The sequence below is a fragment of the Nicotiana tabacum genome, chromosome 6 (assembly GCF_000715075.1).
Source record: "Nicotiana tabacum cultivar K326 chromosome 6, ASM71507v2, whole genome shotgun sequence".
In the NCBI taxonomy this organism is placed as follows: domain Eukaryota; kingdom Viridiplantae; phylum Streptophyta; class Magnoliopsida; order Solanales; family Solanaceae; genus Nicotiana; species Nicotiana tabacum.
The window spans coordinates 161,334,972-161,356,005 of NC_134085.1; the positions used below are offsets into that span (position 1 = coordinate 161,334,972).

General features: G+C 38.2%; 1 pseudogene; it reads left to right on the forward strand.

Annotated features, from left to right (window-relative positions):
- Positions 1 to 362: 362 nt before the first annotated feature.
- LOC107817459 (ornithine decarboxylase-like) lies at positions 363 to 1,723 on the forward strand (annotated as a pseudogene).
- Positions 1,724 to 21,034: the final 19,311 nt, after the last annotated feature.

A 21,034-nucleotide genomic window follows, 5' to 3' on the forward strand; every position in this document is an offset into this window, starting at 1 on the left:
ATTTGCCTTATTATTTTATTGTTCTTGTTAACCCACCTCGAGGCTGCCTTAGCTCGAGATCGAGCTTTGTTCGCACATTGGTTTGACTTGCTCTACTCTTCAATTTATACATTAGATTCCTCGTTTATCAATTAATATTGGATTAAATCATATATTTTTAAAATCACAATACAAGTTTAATTGTTATTCGTATATTAGGGTAAACTATATTATTCCTCGTAGGTACGATTAAGCCATTCACCACGAGATCCTCGTGAATGTATGCAATTTGTTATATTTTTTATTAAGTGATAATCTTGAACGTTAGTACAATATAAGATATTTTAGGCATTGGCTTTCTATATAAAGAAGAGAGGAGACTCTTATACTTGTACTTCATATTTTCAGCTAATAAAATATTTCTCTTCCTTCTTATTATATATTTCTTGATCATGTTATTATCTACAGCTATTGGTAAGAGTCATGTTCCCAAAATACCAAAAGATGGGATGCCAGATTTAATCCGTTCAATTGCAGAGAACCATGAAGCTGGCCAGCCATTTTATCTCATGGATTTGGCTATAATTGAAAAGCTAATGGACAAATGGAACCATTCTTTTCCAAATATAAAACCTTTCTATGCTGTGAAATGCAACAGCGAACCTGCTCTTCTTACTAAACTAGCCAAATTGGGTGCAAATTTTGATTGTGCTAGCCAACTAGAAATAGAAACCGTCTTAAATCTCGGAATTAGCCCAAACCAAATCATATTTGCTAACCCATGCAAAGCTATTTCCCACATCAAATACGCAGCCAATGTTAGGGTCAATCTCACAACTTTTGATTCCAAACTTGAAATTGACAAGATCAAGAAACGGCACCCACATTGTCATTTGTTGCTTCGAGTTAAAGCGCCTAATGATAGTGGCGCATTACGTCCCCTGGGAAAAAAATTCGGCGTGCTACCAGAAGAAGTTGAGCCACTACTGCATTACGCTTGTAATGTGGTCGGGCTAAAAGTTGTAGGCGTTTCATTTCATGTTGGATCTATAGCACAAAATCCTAGCATTTATCGCGAGGCGATTGCAGCTGCTAGGGCCGTTTTTGATGTTGCTGATCATCTTCGAATGCCTAAAATGCAAATTTTAAACATTGGTGGAGGATTTAGATCAACACCATTGTTCGAGGAAATAGCTAGTGTAGTAAACGAGGCAGTCCAAGATTATTTTCCCATGACTAATTTAACAATATTTGCAGAGCCAGGGCGGTTTTTTTGCAGAAACGGAATTTACGTTAGTCGCTCATGTGATTGGTAAAAGAGTTAGAGGTGAGAAAATAGAATATTGGATTGATGAAGGGATTTATGGATCATTTAGGCCAACACTTTATAATAGTTGTTTTGTGGGTATAAAGCCATTGTTACTTCAGGTAACAGAAAAATCTTGTCAAATTTATGAGTCAACTATTTATGGACCAAGTTGTGACTCACTTGATGCAGTGGCTATTGACATAAACTTGCCGGAGCTTCATTTGGATGACCTGATAGTGTTTTCTAATATGGGTGCATATTCAACATGTGGAGGAACTAAGTTCAATGGATTTGATATGTTATCTACACCTGCCTATCTTGTTAACTCAAATTCTAGCTAAAATGTGTCCAAAGACAACAAAATAATGAATAAACGCACTTCTTGTTATTTTCTTCCCTGCATGGGCATGATTGAATAAAGCATTAATTTATTCACATTTAAGTGTTTGTCTCTGCTATATTATGATGCTATTTATGATAGTGAGATCTGTTAGTACATTTAAATGGCATATTTTTGTGAGGCAAGGATATATCTATTTTATTACAAGCTTTCATTGTTGAAATGAAAGAAAATACTTTGTTTACGTCACAAAAAAGTACATATTTTCTTAAAATTATATTATGAAAAGAAAATACTTATTTTTTTGAAATGAAAAAAAGTATTCTATCTATAACATAAAAAGAAAGTACCATTAATAATATTTCTATTTAGGGCGGGGATTGGGGTGGTTGGGGTGGGTGTGGGGTGATGGGGGTGGTTTGATGGGGATGATAAATAGGGTGGGGAAGGTTGACAAAAAGTTTTGGAGGAAATGAGTTCATGAATAAAAACTAGCAAATTAGGCACAAATCCCGAAATTCTCCCAAATCCGGCCGCCAGACCCACGTCTCGGAATCCAACAAAAATTACAAAACTAGAAAGTCCATTCACTCACGAGTCTACCCATACCAAAATCATCAAAATCCGACATCAAATGGCCATCCAAATCCCCAAAATCATCTCTCCAATTTTCTTCCATCCCCCCTTCCCCAAATTTTACACTCCAATTCCCAATTTAGATGATAAAAATCAAGATACAATCATGGAATTTAACCAAAATTAAATGAAGAACACTTACCGAAATTACCTCTCTGAATTTCCCTGTAAAAATCGCCAATCCCGTGGTCTGTTGCAACTTGATGTAGTGGCTATTGACACAAAATTGCCAGAGCTTCATTTGGATGACTTGATAGTGTTTTATAATATGAGTGCATATTCAATGTGTGAAGGAACTAAATTCAATGGATTTGATATGTTATATACACCTACCTATCTTGTTAACTCAAATTCTAGCTAAAATATGTCCAAAGACAACCAAATAATGAATAGATGCACTCCTTGTTATTTTCTTCCCTGCATGTGCATGATTTAATAAAGCATTAATTTATTCACATTTAAGTGTTTGTCTTTGCTACATTATGCTGATATTTATATTAGTGAGATCTGTTAGTACATTTGAATAGCATATTTTTGTGAGACATGGACATATTTATTTTATTACAAGTTTTCATTGTTGAAATGAAAGAAAATATTTTGTCTACATCGCAAAAAAGTACATTTTTAAAGAAATTATATCATGAAAAGAAAATACTTATTTTTTGAAATGAAAAAAAAGTATTCTATCTATAACATAAAAATAATGTACCATTAATAATATTTCTATTTAGGGTGGGGGTTGGGGCGGTTGGGGTGGGGTGATGGAGGTGGTTTGATGGGGATGATAAATAGGGTGGGGAAGATTGAAAAAGAGTTTTGGAGGAATGAGTTCATGAAGAAAAACTAGCAAATTAGGCACAAATCCCGAAATCCTCCCAAATCCGCCCCCCGAGCTCACATCTCGGAATCCGATAAAAATCACAAAACTCGAAAGTTCATTTACTCACGAGTCTACCCATACCAAAATCATCAAAATCCGACATCGAATGGTCATCCAAATCCCCATAATCATCTCTCCAATTCTCTTCCCCCTCCCTCCCCCCCCAAATTTCACACCCAATTCCCAATTTAAATAATAAAAATCAAGATACAATCATGGAATCTATCCAAAATCAAGTGAAGAACACTTACCCAAATCACCTCTCTGAATTTCCCTTCAAAAATCGCCCTATCCCGTGGTCTCTAGCTCAAAATATCAAAAATGTGTTCAAACCCTCGATTTTGAATATAACACTGCCTGCCCAGATTTTACTCTACGCGAACGCAATAGTGCCCTCGCGTTCGCGAAGCACAAACTACCTCTGACCTGGAAATCCTCCTTTGTAAACGCGAAGCCTAAGTTGGCTGACCCTATGCGAACGCATAGGCTTATCTCCCTGAAGCTCCCAAAGACCGTTGACTCTACGCGAACGCGATGACCTGATCGCGAATGCATAGCCTTAAAGTCCAACACCTTTGCGAATGCGGGAATTACTTCGTGAATGTGAAGAACTACTCAGCTGCCCCTCTCAAAAATCCCTTCGCGAACGCGAGAGCCCTCTCGCGAACGCGATGAAGGAATTCTCTGCAACAAAATACAAGAAAATCTGTCAATTTCCAAAACCAAGAATTGATCCGTTAACCACCTGAAACTCACCCGAGGCCCTTGGGACCTCAACCAAATATACCAACACATCCCATAACATTATTCAAACTTAATCGAACCTTCAAATCACTCAAAACAACATCAAAACACCAAATTACCCTTGGATTCAAGCCTAAGAGCATCTAAATTTCCAAATTTCACAAATGACGCCAAAACCTATCAAATCACGTCCAAATGATCCCAAATATTACACACACATCACAAATGACACTACAAACGTACTCCAAATTCAGGAATTCCATTCTGACCCCGAAATCAAATTTTCCACCGCTAACCAAAATCGCCAAATTTTCAACTTTCGCCAATTCATGCCTAATTCTATCACAGACCTCTAAATCACATTCCGGACGCGCTCCTAAGTCCCAAATTACCTAACGGAGCTAAGAGGACCATTAAAATTCAAATTCGAGGTTGTTTACACATAAGTTAATATCCGGTCAACTTTCTCAACTTAAGCCTTCATAAAAGAGACTAAGTGTCTCAATTAACTCCAAAAACACTTTGAACCCGAATCAACCAACACGATACGATCAAATATAGCTGAAGAAAGCAAAAAGAAGTAGAAATGGGGAAACGAGGCTATAATTCACAAAATGTCCAGCGGGGTCGTTACATCCTCCCCCTTTGAAACAAACATTCGTCCTCGAACGAGTCTAGAAACATACCTGAAGCCTCAAATAGGTGTGGATATCTGCTCTACATCTCCCGCTCGATCTCTCAAGTAGCCTCCTCCATGGGCCGACCTCTCCACTACACTTTCATCGAAGCTATATCCTTTGATCTCAACTTTTGGACCTGCCGCTCAAAAAAGCCACTGGCTCTACATCATAAGTCAAATCGCCATCTAACTGAACTGTGCTAAAATCTAAGACATGAGACAGATCGCCGACATACTTTCGGAGGATAGAAACATGAAATACCGAATGCACTCCCGACAAGCTTTGTGATAAAGCAAGCTCATAAGCCACCCCCCCCAATCCTCCGAAGCACCTCAAAAGGCCCAATGAACCTAGGGCTCAACTTGACCTTCTTCCCAAATCTCATAACACCTTTCATGGGTGAAACCTTCTCCTCAACCATGTAAGATACATCACACACTTTTCTATCAACATAACTCTTCTGTCTTGACTGGGCTGTACGAAGCCGCTCTTGAATCACTTTCACCTTGTCCAAAGCATCATGTACCAAGTCTGTACCCAAAAGCCTAGCCTCGCCCGACTCAAACCAACCTACTGGTGATCTACATCATCTCCCATATAAAGCCTCATATGAAGCCATATGAATACTCGACTGATAACTGTTGTTATATGCAAACTTTGCGAGTGGTAGAAACTGGTCCCATGAACCACCAAAGTCAATGACACAATGTAACATGTCGTCCAATATCTGAATACTGCGCTCGAACTGTCCATCCGTCTGAGGGTGAAAAGCTGTGCTCAACTCAACCTGAGTACCCATCTCTCACTGCACGACCCTCCAAAATTATGATGTAAACTGCGTACCTCTATATGAAATGATGGATACCGGGACACCATGCAGGTGAACTATCTCTTGGATATAAATCTCAGCTAATTGCTTTGAAGAATAGGTAGTACACAAAGGAATGAAGTACGCGGACTTGGTCAGCCGATCCATTATCACCCAAATAGCATCGAACTTCCTCAAAGTTCATGGGAGTCAAACTACAAAATCCATGGTGATCTGTCTGCTGAAGCAAGCCACCCGACATCTAATGCTCATATTTCACCTGCTGACAATTGAGGCACCGAGCCACAAATCCCACAATACTTTCTTCATTTTCCTCCACCAATAATGTTGTCTCAAATCCTAGTATATCTTTGCGGCACCCGGATGGATGGAATACCACGAGCTATGGGCCTCCTCTAGAATCAACCTGAAGTCCATCTACATTGGGCACACATATCCGGCCTTGCATCCTCAATGCCCCGTCATCACCAATAGTCACATATCTGGCATCGCCGTGTTGAACTCTATCCTTGAGGACAAACAAATAAGGATCATCATACTGGTGCTCTCTAATACAATCAAACAAGGAAGACCAAGAAACCACACAAGCTAGAATCCGACTGGGCTCCGAAATATCCAATCTTATGAACCGATTGGCCAAGGCCTGAACATCAACTGCAAGAGGTCTCTCCCAACTAGAAATAAATGCCAGATTGCCCATACTCATTGCATTCCTACTCAAGGCATCGACCACTACATTGGCCTTTCCCAGATGGTACAAAATAGTAATATCATAATCCTTTAGCAGCTCTAACCATCTCCGCTACCTCAAATTGAGATCCTTCTACTTGAACAAGTGCTGGAGGCTATGATAATTGTCGCGCCCCCCTTTTTCCTCCCTTTTTCACGGGGAGAGGTTAGAGTTTTGACATTCACGGGGTGTAATGACTCATTCCCTTTTGGGAATTAGGTATTTGAAGAATCGCCACCTAATAAATTATGGTGCATTAGGGCACCTAAAGCGATTAACTCTTAGGTTGGTTTGCATTACCGAGATTAGGGTAAGGTCTTGAAGTAGTCTCGAGGGGAAGTGTTAGGCACCCTTCTTGGTCCACAACTGTGGGTCCCAGCCGAACTTATATTCACAAATTAGTCCATATAAACAGTTAAATCAAATAAGTTGCAAGTAAAGTACGTTAGAATAACTCAAGTAGTAAGATAAAGGTTACAAGTTGTAAAACAAAGGTTTAAATAAAGAAAGAATTTGGTAAAGGGGGTCCTAGGTTGGTTATCATATACGATCACCCCATGCAATGTCGGGTAAACACTTCTCAATGAGGGGTTACACGTGACATTAACGCGTAGTCATCATATCCCATGTCTACCATTCCCATCTCCTTATTGGTCATGCAAAACGAGTGTTTAGTCAACGATCCCTATTGAGTGCTGCTACCCGTCCCTTCTTAATGGTCCTAGAGGGAGTTAGGACCTCTACCTATAGGTGGTTCTAGACGTACCCCCTAAGGTTTTAAAAGGCAAAAAGTCTAAGGCGACAATCAAAAGCATTTAGGAATTTCACACATAATGGGAGCAATTAAGAGGCTCAGAGTTTCCTCCTTAAACAAACACATAAGCAGCATGACTCAAGCACAGTTAAGGTCTTTTATTAGATAATATCGTAAAGCAAGATATCTAAGTGAATATGAACAGCAGACAAACCCTTTTTTAGACTCAGAAGTTACACCTGGTAGTTGCCTATGGACTCTTTTAAAAAAGCGTGATAGGGTCAAAAAATGTTAAGAGATGGAGACAGTTTCAGAGAATGCAGTTTTGAAAATGCCCTAAAGGTATGCCTATACTCAGAATACTGATGTCTATGTTAATACAGAAACAAAGCAAGTTTTGAAATGGATTCCTTTAATACCTATAGGCATGATATCTAATGAGACGGAGACAGTTTGAAAGAACTTGTTTTAGGAAATGCTTAATACTTAATAAAACCAATTCAGAAATGAACTAGGCTCAATCAAGTTGATTTATTAGACTAGATTAGACTAACAGACAGAATTGCGAGTGGAGCTCCCTATAGGCATGATATCTAAGCGTAACACTGATTTTAATGATTTGCAGGTATGGAAACATACATAAATACTTGTTGTAACTGAATTAGATCAGGTCCTATAGGCATGACATCTATTATTGAACTGATTTTAAGACATGATTGTTTGGAACCTATAAGCATGGTTTCTAAACATGACAGAATGTAAAACCTTATAATCATGGTTTCTACTTGATGAGCAAACAAACTTAAAAGTGAAATCCTATGGACATGATTTCTATTAGGCAAAGTGATCAGATTAAAGAGTAAAGTCCTATGAGCATGTTTTCTATTTAGCAGAGCAAACAGACTTGAATCGTTTAAAAATGGCCCAGATTTAAGAGATACAAATGAAAATTAGGGTTTCAAAGGAAACCCAAGTAGAGATAGAAGAACCTGCTTAGAACTTCATAGATCGTAAAAAATATAGTGTGATTTTGGCCAGAATCACACCGGAGAAACCATGATCAACCAAAATAGCAACCCTAGATACAAGTCGGCATGGCCCAGGGCCCTTGAAGGCCTCAGAGATGATGAGCAAGGCGATGGAGGAACCATTGGAGGCTTGGAGTTGAAAGGTGGTCGCCGGAGAAGACCGGAGAAGGAGGCAACAATTTAAGAGGGATTAGGGTTAGGTTGAGAGAAGAGAGGAGACCAGAGGATTCAAAGGCGGCGGGGGTTTGGAAATGATTAGGGTTAGAGGGCCGTTTGGAATTAAAAAGGAAAGAACAAATGAGGGTCGTTGATCTTTTAGATCAACATCCAGGATCTAATGGGTTTTGGGTCGGGTAGAAAGTGTTTGGGGTCTGGGATGTGTTATTTAATAAGAAATTGGGATGCGGTTGGGTTCAATTTAGGCTGCAATTGGAATGCTAAATCCCATTATAATTTAAATAGCCACTTTTCCCCATTTAATTTTTAATAAATAACAAGTAATTTATAGAAAATAATTTTCTATACAAAAATGATTTAAAATATGTAATTATAATTTTAAAAATATAGGGACCAATTTTACGCACATAAAATGTAATTATACACTGAATGGGCTAACATTGCAATTATATGCAATTTAGCTTAAAAAATACCAAACGCAATTATAAAAATGCATAAAAATTATATTAATCACATTTTGGTATAAGTATAGAAATTAAATGAATAAATCATCATAAAAATAATTTGGAAAATAATTATTGGGGATTTTATGAATAAAAGGGGAGAAAATAAATCAATTTAAACCCTTAAAATTATGGAAAAAATTATCAAAACCTTGTGCATGCTTATATATGCATATATATGATATTTTGAAGGTATTTATGCATATTTAAAAATATATAGGAAAAAAATTGGGTATCAACAGCTGCCCCTCTTTACCCGGGAAGGATGAAAGAGTTTCTAGGTAAAGAAATGATGGCCAATTTTGACCGGATGGGATGTTTTGAAAGACAAATCCATGTTTAGTTTTTGAGTTTCCTACATATTCCTAGTTTTACCGGAATCAGGCCATGTGTAGTTCTACATTCACCCGCGGAGTATGCTGATGAAATTATTGCAAGAACGGACACGAGATGTGGAAGCGACTATGATGAGCAGTTAAGGCTTGGGACGGTTGGAGGTAACTGGAGCAAGATCTCTCCTGCTAGGATAGTGGTTGATTACTGGTTACCTGCAGATAAAAGATGCTACAAACGTATTTGCGAAAATTTAAACATGATGCAAATTCCCTTTGGATCATGAAGGTTGTCTTCAGACGATTAAAGATGACGTCCTTGGACCATGATGTACTGGGCCATGAATTGTTTAGTGAGGGATTCACAGGCCATGAAATTGTGTTCTCGGTCCATGAAAATGGTGCCTCCGAACCATGACGCCTTTGAAGATATGCAAGTTCGAGAGATCTTCAGGCTATGGCATGGTGTCTTCTGGCTATGAGAATGATGCCTTTAGACTATGACGCCTTCGGATAGGTTGGCGATGTTTCAACCCATGATATTTAATAATATGATGTAACAAGACAAGGCTTAGTCTTGTGAAATGGAGGGCAGAGATTAGCCTGATTGAAAAGCAAGTAGATAGTAGTAGAAATAGAGCAATATCTATGCAAAGAGGGACAATGCTTAGTCCCGTGCAAGTGTGGAGGCAAGGATTAGCCTAATGCAAATGGGGAGGCAAGGATTAGCCTCGTGCAAATATGGAGTCAATGACTAGACTCATGCAAATATGGAGTCAAGGATTAGACCCATGCAAATGGGAGGTAGGGCTCAGCCTTATGCAAACATGGAGTCCGGGATTAGACCCATGCAACTATGGAGGCAAAAATTAGCCTCATGCAAATGTAAGGGGGACAAGGATGCAAATATGGAGCTCAGGATTAGACTCATGCAAATATGGAGTCAGGGATTAGACTCATGCAAGATTGGAAACAAAGCTTAGACTTATGCAAATAGAAGGCAATGCTTAGCCTTATGCAAATATGGAGGTAGAGCTTAACCTCATGCAAGATTCGGGACAGGGCTTAGTCCCATACAAATGGAAGGCAATGCTTAGCCTTATGCAATTATGGAGTCAGGGATTAGACTCATGCAAGATTGGAGACATAGCTTAGTCTCATGCAGAGAGAAGGCAGTGCTTAGCCTTATGCAAATATGGAGTCAGGAATTAGACTCATGTAAGATTGGAGACAGGGCTTAGTATGATGCAAATGTGGAAGGAATGCTTAGCCTTATGCAGATATGGAGTTAGGGATTAGACTCATGCAAGTATGGAGTCAAGGGTTAGACTCATACAAACGTGGAGTCAGAGATTAGACTCATGCAAAGAGCGAATAACAGATAAGGGTAGGGTATGTCTTAGCTGGAGATATATTCAGTGTTTAATGGACGGATGGATGGTGAATTTGCTTTGTGTATACAGGTTTCACGAATGCTACCGTTATGTCAAATGTGCCTGCGTTCAAAGAAAAGTTGTAAGTTTTATGAAGGGAGGTTGGTTCTTGCTTTGTCTACCGGCCTTGCTCTGCTTCGCTCTGGAAGCCCCCTTCGAGTTCCCCTAAGTAGTACCTGACCGTTATGAAAAATAGAATTTTCGAAAAATATGCATTCATTGATAAAATAGAATCGTTTTGGAAGCGTATTGATATATCAAGTAATTTTTGATGAACTAGCGACTGTGACACATTTCAAAGGCATTGCAGCTCTCTTATGTTGGAATTTTGAGGGTCCTCCTCAAAATTCTGCCCCAGTTTGTTAGATGATTTTTAACTGTTTGCAGATGGCGGACCCTGCTGAATCTTATTCGGAATTTTGAGAATCCTTCTCAAAGTTCTGCCCCAGTTCTTGGCTGATGACTGACTTCCTAGCATATGATGGCGTTGGCGGGACTTGCTCCGGAATTTTGAGGACCCTTCTTAAAATTCTGCCCCAATTTCTGATTTTGGGGGAAATGAAATTTTATTATGATATGACCGAACCCATAAGGCTGCCTACGTATCCCCTCTTAAATGGGAATCAGGTCAAGCGTAGTTCAATTACATCAGAAAAGAAATGTGAAATAATAGGCATAGTATCTCTTGACTGCGTCTGAATTGATTGGTTTTGGCCAAATTTCTCCATCCATCTCTGCAAGTATGAGTTCTCCTCCTGTTAGGACCCTGTGAACCATGTACGGACCCTGCCAGTTGGGAGAGAATTTCCCTTTGGCTTCGTCTTGATGCAGGAAGATTTTCTTCAATACCAGTTGTGAGCACGTGATTTTTGTTTCACAAAACTACTCCAAAAGAAATCAAAAAATAAAACCTCCATTTTCTTGGTGTACAATTTTTAGGATTTGCGTGGCATTTTTGAGTAATTATTTGTGTTGTCAGTAAATGGTTATCCTGTTATAACTAATGGAAATAATAAAATATATGGCATGTGCACTTAGTATTCTTATTTCTGACAAATAGAAATTAATTAAACCATAATTGGGATTTAAAAGAAGGAAAATCACAAAAAATATGTAATTATTGTAATTTTGTCATTTAAATGTGCCTTTGTGTGATTTCATTTTTTGTTGTTTTGTGTGTTAATTGTTGTAAGTGTTAATTAATATTTGTATTTAGATTTTACAATTAATTAGGAATTGTGTTAAATTAGAGAAGAAAAAGAATTCAAAAATGAAGAAGGATTCGGACTGGGCCAATTTTTAAAAGAAAGTCAGGCCCAAAGGTTGCACCTCTTACCCAGCCCAGATCTGTCAACCCAAAAACCATCAAACGACGTAGTATAGGCAAGAGCTACGTCATTTTGATGGTGCCCGTCCAGGTAATTTCAAGACAATCAAACGACGCTGTATTGGCATTTTTCATCTGGACCGTTGATCAAATAGATCCAACGGTCCAGTTCAGTTCTTTCATTAAACCAAACGACATCGTATGATTGTATTTAATCGGGACCGTTCATTGTTTTAAATCTGATGGTTCCCAGGCCTTCCCCATGACCCGGCCCACTCCCGTCTGAGACCGACCCATTCCCCCAACCTAAACCAAACAACACCGTTTAGTTAAATGAATTGATCCAGACCGTAGATCTTACCTGATCCAATGGTCAAGATCAGACCACCCCTCCCCTATATAAACTAAATTCATACCCCAGCCCCCTAACCAAGCACCCCCCGCTTTCCTGTTCATCATCGTCTCTGAGACGACACCCCTTAAACCCTAGCCGCCCTAGTTCACTCTCACCTGAAACCCGGCGGCAACGACGCCGCCGGTCACCACCTTAACACCCCTGAATCACCTCGACCTCCTCTTTCCAACCATCACCATAACTCCCCTCGAATCAGGACCCAACTCCTCGAATCTTAAATTGAAGGTTGGCCTGAAGACACAACCATCTCCGATGATCACCAAACTAACACCCAGTGACCTTCCAGCCACCCCAACACAGATCTTCAAACCGTTTCGCTCGAATCATCTCAGAGCTTCTCGAATATTCATTTGAAGATTTGAGCCAAACATGAACTTACCTAGATCCGTCCCAAATTCATACCAGGTGACCCCCAGGCCTCCCTCACCCCTAAACCACCGTTGGTTCCCTTTGAATCTGCCCAAAAATGTTCGAACCCAAAATCCGAAGAAAAACGGAACCCTAAAATTCCAAACCATGGAATCTGTCCAAATTAAATGAAAGATTGGGGTCTAATAGACCTTAATCGAGGTATTCTCAATTGAGAATACTTCGATTAAAGTTTGTTCGACCTCAAAGTGTCCGAATCCTAGTTCAAGCCTGTGTCCGTATAAGTTCTGAAGGTTTGAGGTATTTCCTTTTTATTTTTATTCTGTATTTATGATTTTGTTTATCAGTGTATTTGTTTAGTTTAGTTTTATTGATTTCCCTTGCTGTTCAGTTCATCCTCTCATCTCAATAGACCTTTTATTTGGTCCAAATCTGTCATTTGTTTATGATTGCTGTAATTATTATGTGTGTGATCGATTAATAAGTTACGTCGATTAGTTAGTTTCCATTTAATCCTTGATTCTAGCAATAACACTGAAATTATTTGAATTGCCTATTTCTTTGTTGTTGATTTGCTCAGTGTCAGTTGTAATACGTAATCGACTAATTAAGCTTCATTGATTAGTTCGTTTGTATAGATTGAATCATTCAACATTCTATTTGGTTTTAGTTTTGATTGTTAATTATCCTATTAGTTAAAATTCTGTTTGATTGTAAATATTGTTCTGAATCATGGAAACCTTTGTATATAACGAGAGAAATACTTTCAGTCTTTAAATTTCTTTTCAGGCGCCCACCTGTATAATGAGAGGAATACATTCCAGTCTTTACTTTTCAAGTGTTGAAATTGGGAGCCCGCCCATAATAACAGAGGAATACATTCAGTCTTTACTTTCAAGTGTTGAAGTTGGGAGCCCGCCCATATAACAGAGGCATACATTCAGTCTTTAGATTTCTAGTGTTGAAGCCAGGCGCCCACCTGTATAACGAGAGGAATACTTTTCAGTCTTTACATTTCATGTCAGGCGCCCACCTGTATAACGAGAGGAATACATTTCAGTCTTTACATTTCATGTTTCAGGCGTCCACCTGTATAACAAGAGGAATACTTTTTAGTCTTATACTGCAGATTTTGGAAATCAGTAACCCCACCGGAAGGTAGAAGGTTACAACAGGAATCCCCAGCAGGAAACAATAAAGATCCCCAGCACCGGGAAGCAGAAGGCTACAGCTAAAATCCCCGGCATTCAACCAAGTTATAAATAGCAGAAGCTCGCCTCAAGAATGCGAGTCAACATTCTGAGATGGTCAACAAAAGCTGGACACAAAAAAAAAGAACAAGAAAAGAGAGAAAAAAAAAGAGAAGATACGGAAGTTGAGAACAAATGTGGTCTGCTCAAGAACTAGCACCTACAACTAGCAAGTATCAAGGTTCAAATCCAAAGTCTGTATAAAGCACCATTCAAGACTCAAGACCAAGTTTCAGAAGACTTGAAGATAGGAATCCTTGTAACTAGTAGCTGATAGGCTTAGTTAGTCTTTTTCAGTTTTCATTTTTTGTTGTAATGACAGGACCGCGGACCGGAACCTCAACGGAACGGCACCTCGATCGGCTCTTCACCTCGGTACAATCTACCATCTCTCATTCCCGAACTACACGTGGCCTGATTCCTGTATAACCAAGGATATGTAGGCAGCTCAGATACCAGGGCTCGGTCACATTCCCTTCCTTTCCTTAGTGTAGTCCGTCCAAGTAATGGTCGGGTCAAAAACATGTCTAGTCGTTCTTTGTCGGAAAACTCTTCGTGTTTCCAGTCAAAGAGGGGCAGCTGTAGACACCGGATTTTTGACCCTCCCCGAGAATTTTCACATTTTTAGCGTGAATATGTGAAATTGGGTCTAATATAGCCATTTTAACTATTTTACTTTATTTCGTTGCAAAAAGAAAAAATCACAAAAATACATATATAAATTTTAGTTTATGTATTTCTCATAAGCTTGAAAAAATACAAAAATTGTACTTTATTTTGTTACTTTATATAAATTCGAAAATTACAAAAAAATATAATTCTATTAATGTTTTGTAGTTATTTTAATTTTGGAAAAATACAAAAATATTACTTTATATTTTGTCTTTATTAAAAAAATGAAAATTACAAAAAATAGTTTTATTAATATTTTGTAGCTATTTTAAATCTTGAAAAATATATAATAAAAAAAAATATAGTTTTGTTTAAATATTAGTCTTATTTTTGGTAGCTATTTTGCTTACATAATCAGTTGAGCAACGTCGTGTTCCTATTTCTCGGGTCCGGGTAAAAGAATAATATTTGGGTTCAAACTACCCGGTTTTAGGCCTAATCTCGGACTTAGCCCATAATAATCCGAGTCCACCACACGTGAGGGGACACGCGTGGGGAACACGGACGAAAACCCATACACGGGGAACCCCACCACGCGTAGGGGACACAAGCCTCGAACCCCACCACGCGTGGGGCTCATTTCCCTGGGCAAAACCACATCAAATACACGGACAAACATTTTGGAAAGGGGGGACTTTGAAAAGATTTGGCTGGTGCACTGTTCACTTCCTTCCTCAATAGAAGACCAGCAAAAACCTAGCGGAAACCTACCCACGACGACCCCCGTCGACAAACACCCAAAACCCTACTGCCCGTTACCAGCATACCACCCTACTCCTCCATCGTCGACCACTGCCCAAACAACCATACTCCACCGTCGTCGTCGCTGTCCCCGACCCACTGTCCAAACGCCATAACCATCAACAAAAACCACCTCCATCACAAACCAGTCGCACCTCCGTCAACCACCATTGCCATCCGCCACGAGTTCCAGCTCCACCCAAACCAGTCCGGCAGCAGCATCGTCAAAACGTCAGTAGCCCTCCCCCCCGTCGTAACTAAAACCAGTCGCGACACTCCCTCACGTCGGAACGACCATCGCATTCCTCCTCCGTGAATCCGCCATTTTTGCCGCTACCAGCTCCCTCTACCTCGTCCAGCTCTTGCTCGTCGTCACTGTCCAGCGACTACCACGTCTTAGGCTGGATCAAACAGCAACTGCTGTTGCCTCCCGTCGTCACCCCCACGTCCAAACAACTGCTTGCAGAGTTCAGCCATGAACGACCCTTCCCCCTTTCCATGACTGACCAAGAAAACACACATACGCAAAAGCTGAAACCTAACGAAAACGTTCAAAAAAAACAGCCCAGAAGTTCTGTCCGGGATGAGTTCCGTCGAGGTCGACTTTGGTTCGTCGAGGTCCGGTACGTCGAGGTTGTTGCTGTCCATTTTTGGCGAGTTCGAGATGTTGAAACTCGACGTTGCTGTTAAACGTGAGTATTCATGTTATTTTTGTTGCCTCGGTGTGTTCTTTGCTTCCATGTCTTGTCTCGGTAAATTTGAGTAGTAGTAATATATTTGCCGTATTTTAAAGTTTATCTTGTCATGTTAGTTTATCACTGATTGTTAATGTTATGTTATGTTGTTAATTTTATATTTTTGTTTATCACTAATTGTCAGATGTTTGCCATTTATTGTTAGATTATCAGCTTATATTTCATTAAACTAGATTAAGAGGAAAAAGAATGATAGTTTATAAATAGCGTCAAATTAGTGATTTGTGGCAATATTGTTGTTTGTATGTAATTAGATTAAAGGAATCGGGGGTGCATCTCATGTGACCCGGCTCCAATTTGGAACATAGTTAAATAGAACTTGTCGTGAACCACTAGTGCGTTACGTACAACATGGCTTGCAATATATTTTAATAACTTTGAATTAACTCTTTAAATAGATAAAAATAAAAATGTAGTAACTTTAAGTTTACCCTTTTTAAAAAAATAATAATAAAAAATAAAAATAAAAAATATAATAATAATAAAAATGAGACGAGCCTCGCCAAATGAAAACGCACAGATTGCGAGGCCCTCCCAAAAATATACGTATTAAATACTTAGATTCCGGGACGGGCCGTTTAACAAATTTCACGGCCCTACCCAAAATAATAATGCGCTAGTTGCTTTAGGCGCGCCTGTAATAATATTATCTCCTTAAGCTCGGGTGCACATTTATGTGACCCAAATCCAAGTCTCAACGAAATCGAAATGTGTCTCTAATCACGGGTACATTGATTGTGACGTGGTATGAGATGCATTTCCATGACGTTGTAAATCCTTTTAATAATGAAGGAGACGAGCCTCGACAAACAAAAAATGCACAAGTCGCGGGGCCCTCTGAATGTATATATATTAAAACACTTAGAATTCGGGACAGGCCATTTAGCGAATTTTACGGCTTTCCCCAAAATAACAATACGCTAGTTGCGTTAGGCACGTCTTCAATAATTTATCTTCCGTAAATCGGGTGCACATTTATGTGACCCAAATCCAAATCTCAACCAAGTCGAGATATGTCAAACAACCATGGGTGCTTTGATGTAACGTGGTTCGAGGTATGTTTCCACGACGTTGCAATTCTCGTAAAATAATAACAATAATTGATGAAGCGGTTAAAAGTTAAAATTTGCACATAAGTTCATACTTGCATAAAAAATCAGATAATCAAGCCGAATATGACAGTTGAGCGACCGTGCTAGAACCACGGAACTCAGGAATGCCTAACACCTTCTCCCGGGTTAACAGAATTCCTTATCCGGATTTCTGGTACGCAGACTGTAATATGGAGTCATTCTTTTCCTCGATTCGGGATTAAAATTGGTGACTTGGGACACCCTAAATCTCCCAAGTGACGACTCTGAAATAAATAAACCAATCCTGTTTCGATTGTCCTTTAATTGGAAAAAACTCCCTTGCACCCCCGCGGGTGCGGAAAAAAGAGGTGTGACATCTACTATTTGGGTAAGGAAAGAGTGATAAAGCACGAAGGGTGATGCCGTTCACATTCATACTTATGTATATGGTGAGGAAAGACTAATAAAGCACGAAGGGTGATGCCGTGCACATTTACATTTATATTGATGCATATGGTGAGGAAAAGAGATAAAGCACGAAGGGTGATGTCGTGCACATTTCTATTATTCATATGGTGAGGAAGAGTGATAAAGCACGAAGGGTGATGCCGTGTACATTTTTATTATTGAGTGCATGTTGAGGATTGAGACTAGAAGCACGAAGGGTGATGTCGTGCATTCATTTTTTGTTTGTTGTGATTATTTGCTATTGTCGGTTCAAGTGCATTAATTTTTTCATTTCCGTTATTACTGTGATTTCTTATTCTGGTACCCCCATAGCATATTTCCTCTTCCCGTTAATATCTGTTTAGCTTCTATTATTGTTATTCTGTTAGATGTTGTTTAACTGCATAGTTTTATATTGGTTGTCGTGTCCTAGCCTCGTCACTACTTCATCGAGGTTAGGCTCGACACTTACCAGTATATGGGGTCAGTTGTACTGATACTGCACTCTGCACTTTTTGTGCAGATCCCGGTACTGGACCATACGGACCGTAGTTTGAGGTTGTTGCCTTCAGTCCATCGGAGACCCAAGGTAGTCCTGCAGGCGTCCGCAGGCCCTGGTGTCCCCTTCTATCCTATTTCTTTTCAGTTTTATCTACTTTCAAGATAGATGCATATTTCTTTGTTCAGACCATTGTTTGTAGTAATCATAGACTGTTCGTGAGTTGTGACACCAGTTCTGGGTGAAGTTTTATTACGGTTTTCGTTATTGTATTAAGATAATCTGTTAGATTCTATTCTTCCGCATTTATTCCACTGATTACTTTTATTAAATTGTAAACTATTAAAAGATAAAAGAAAAAGGTGAAATAATTTATAATTTATAACGTTGGCTTGCCTAGCGAGTACAATATTAGGCACCATCACGGTCCCGACGGTGGAAAATTCGGGTTGTAACAATAATATGGGATGAAGCGCTTTTGGCTAAGCGTCAAATGATCGAAACAATCACCTAGAGTTTTGTAGATATATTGGATATCAATGAACCATTTGGTGGAAAAGTAATAGTTTGGGAGGTGATTTCTATCAAGTACGATCAGTAGTTCCAAAATTGACAAAAGAAGAAACTGTAAAAGCTAGCTTGCTAAAATTATACTTATGGTGTCAAATAAAAAATATTCAATGACAAAAAATATAAAAGTAAGAACAGATCCAACATTCAGTGACTTCTTGTTTCGTGTCGGAAACGAGGAAGAGCATCCAATAAAAGATGATTTGGTTTTTCTAGAACACTTAGTTATCAACCCAAATGGTAATAGTAGTACATTTAATAAGGAAAATATTTCCATCATTAGATTAAAACGTAATTCGTGCAAATTACATAATAGAAATTAGAGAGCTATCTTGGCTAGCATAAATGAATATGTTGATCAACTAAAGAAAAGGTTGATTGTTAAGTCTTATGGTTAAAACAAAATATTTTTCAGTTTTCACTCAGCAAAAGATGATATCAACAATTATTACCAAGACGAATACTTGAGTACTTTAATGCCAAATGGCCTTCTACCGTACATGTATGTTGTCAAGTTCATTGTTTCTAACGTATATTAGTGTCGCAAAAAATAATAGTAATAGACTAAGTTAAAATTGATCTTCCATTGCATATAGGTTGATTTTGAAGAAAAATATGTATGTTATGCTACTGAAAAGTTAGATCCGATGAATAGCTTATGTAACAAAACACATATGGTATATAGAAGTTTTGGCAATAAAGTCATACATGTGCAACTTATAATACTGATCAATGTGCTTCTAAATATGTGTTTATCCTCAAATTCAACTTTCGTCTTCCGAAACTAAAGAATATCCTTTTAAATTTGTGTGAAAATAATTTTCAGTATGTTTATGTTTTATAGCTATAATAAGTAAAGCAAAAGGACAAACATCCTAAAAATATTTGACTATATATATAATGATATATTTTCGTACATGAATAAATATATGTTGCACTTTCAAGAGAGATATCAATATCGACAACAAGAGTTCTGCTTATGACAGAGAAATCAAAGTATTAGAAGGAAACATATACAAAAAAATCATTTATAAAAAAGTGTTCAGTAAGATACCATCACATTAGATATCTTTAAACCACAATACATAATTATCTACTTAATATGACTAAATTGATTGTTTGTGTAAGTTCTAATGATATCCTTTCATTTAATAATATTTGTAGATGATTGTTACATTATTATATATAAATTTTCTCTCATTAATTAAATTTTATTGTTCCTTCATATAAAAAATATTTAAACTTCCATTATTAACGTGCAATGCGCTATAGATACTAATAAAAATTAAAACCTAAATAAATAAAGTTCTTTTTTTTCAAAAATCACACTCAAAGATCTTCATCCATATTTCATGAAAATTACGTATTTTTTCCTCTCCAAAAGATAAAAAGAAAGAAAGACCAAAATGTGGTTTTTTTTACTCAAAATACGCAAATAAGTGTTAAAAAAAAAAGTTACCAAACTATATATAACGCCACAAATAGTGGCGCTATACAGTAACGTTAACTGCACCGTTATTGTATAGCGCCACTATTTGTGGTGCTATACTGACACACCTTACATAGTGCCATTAATAGTGGCGCTATATCCCTTATTACCTGACCCCACCAATAATTTCTGGGTTCAATAATTTAAAAGCGTATAAAACCAATTTTTGTGGCGCTATATACAAAAAAAAACCCCGGCTATCCATTTCCAATATAAATATCGTAGAATCGCCACAACTTCATTCAAAATTTTTTTTTAACTCTTGTTGGTTTCTATTGTTGTTAAATTCTCCAGCATTTTTTCATTATGTCTGAAAAACGTAGAATAAGAGTATCATTATATTGGGGGGTGAGGTTGTGATGGAGAATAACTCTATGGGCTACAGTTTACCTGCTAAGTGTAATGTTAAATTGCCACTTTCAATGGAGTACGAAACATTGATATCGTTGTTATGCAAAAAAATGAGTGTGAGAAAACGTTCAGTGATACTCAAAGTAACCGGAAGATATCCGTATTCCGTTACGCCGCAAGGGGTTGCTTTTTACTCAGAGTTTAACATCGACGATGATGACACTTTGAGTGATTTCTTGAGGACTCCGGACGAATGCCGGGAATTTCTTGTAATCACAATGTTGGAGATGTACGTGAAGGTCGAAAACGTTCCAAAAAATGAGGTTGTGCGTAGTAGAGATAACCCCCAGTAATCGGGTGGTTATTCTGGATCAGTTTTTGCCAGACATGTTCCGGATGAAAGATTTTTTCTTGATTTAAATTTATCACCGTGGGCGAATGAGCAGTGAGAAAATAATTTATACCCTGCTTTCCATAATTCACAAGAAGAGTGGTAAACTTCAATTTTCATTTGTGTTAATTATGTATATTTTTGCGTATTGAATTAATTTTAACGCTCATTTATTTAATAGGGGGTACCGGCCGGATATGAATTTTACAAGTGGTCCATCCGGTAGTCATCACCTAACTGAAAACGTCCATCATGGAATGTCATCACATTACGACTTGTAAGTGAAAAGCTACAGCCATATATAAAGCATTTATTAATTTAGTAGCTTATA